This window comes from Humulus lupulus, chromosome 1, assembly GCF_963169125.1.
Source record: "Humulus lupulus chromosome 1, drHumLupu1.1, whole genome shotgun sequence".
NCBI lineage: Eukaryota > Viridiplantae > Streptophyta > Magnoliopsida > Rosales > Cannabaceae > Humulus > Humulus lupulus.
In genome coordinates this window covers 282,245,448-282,246,743 of record NC_084793.1, presented here as the reverse complement: position 1 = coordinate 282,246,743, position 1,296 = coordinate 282,245,448, and the positions used below count along the sequence as shown (strand labels likewise).

The window sequence follows — 1,296 nt, the reverse complement described above, 5'->3', positions numbered from 1 at the left end:
GGCATTAGTGCCTCCTAATTTTTATTTTTTGTTGATCATTTAGTTGACGGCATTAGTGCCTCCTAATTTTTTATATAACTATTTACTATTGCTATTGTCATTTTATTTTATTTTATTTTCTTCTTAATTATCGCATTTAGTTAGTTGTAATTTTATTGTTTAAGAAAATACTTGAAAAAAAAACTAAAAAACAAAGCTTGTTCTTTCAACATAAGTAATTTTTGCTTAAAGGAAATTTGGCAAAGTTCCCATCCACGCTTATTAATTAACCTCGGGGAGTTGTTATTAAGTTGTGAGTAAGTGGAATCAAATAGGCCTGGGAACAAGTTAAACCAAAAATTAAAAAAAAAATCATAAAAATCAACAAAAATATATATATAAATACTATAATCTCTTCTTGTTATAAGTATGCTCTGTGGTTGCGGTTCTAACTGATCTTCCACATCAGAAATTTGTTTTATTGTGATTATTTGTGTTACTTTGTGAAATTTGTGACATTGTATGCATCAGTGGCATCGTAATTCAAAAAATCGTTTGGTGAAAAAATTAGTGTCTTTACGTGAAATTGAAAGTGTTTTTGAAAGTTTAAGCATAATGGAACAAGAACCTAATGTTGTGCAAGAAAAAACTCTTCTTGAATACTTTTCACCCATTTCATCTAATGCCCCATCATGCATTATTTTGCCCACTACTAATGCCACTCATTTTGAACTTAAACCATCAATCATTCAATTGTTACCATCATTTTATGGTTTAGAAAGAGAGGATCCATACATGCATGTAAAAGATTTTTTGGAAATTTGCTCAACCTTTCGTTTTCAAAAATTTTCAGATGAGTCGGTTAAACTTAGGTTGTTTCCTTTTTCTTTAAAAGATAGAGCCAAAGCTTGGTTAAACTCACTTCCAACTGGAGCCATAACTACTTGGGATCAACTTTTTAATAAATTCCTTGCTAAATTTTTCCCCATGTCCAAAACTGATAATTTAAGAAGAGAAATCTCCGAATTTTATCAAAAAGATAACGAAGAATTTTATGAATGTTGGGAAAGATTTAAAGATTTATTATTAAAATGTCCCCACCATGGTTTTGAAAAATGGAGACTTGTAAAATATTTTTATGATGGTTTAACCCCTTCAAACCGACAAATGATTCAATCTATGCATACTGGAAAAATTTTAAAATTGCAAGGACAAGAGGCTTGGGACGCTCTTGAAGAATTGTCTGTTAATTCACAACAATGGAATTACTCTGAGCCTAGGTCTAGAGCCAACCCTTCACAAAAAAGAGAAGGAAAA

The 1,296-nt window shown here is 30.5% G+C and overlaps 1 non-coding gene across 1 annotated transcript; it reads right to left on the bottom strand.

Annotated features, from left to right (window-relative positions):
- Positions 1–981: 981 nt before the first annotated feature.
- On the bottom strand, positions 982–1,088 carry LOC133813748 (small nucleolar RNA R71). The gene has a single exon (XR_009884748.1). It is a non-coding gene; the product is annotated as a small nucleolar RNA R71 (small nucleolar RNA).
- Between the last annotated feature and the right edge of the window lie 208 nt (positions 1,089–1,296).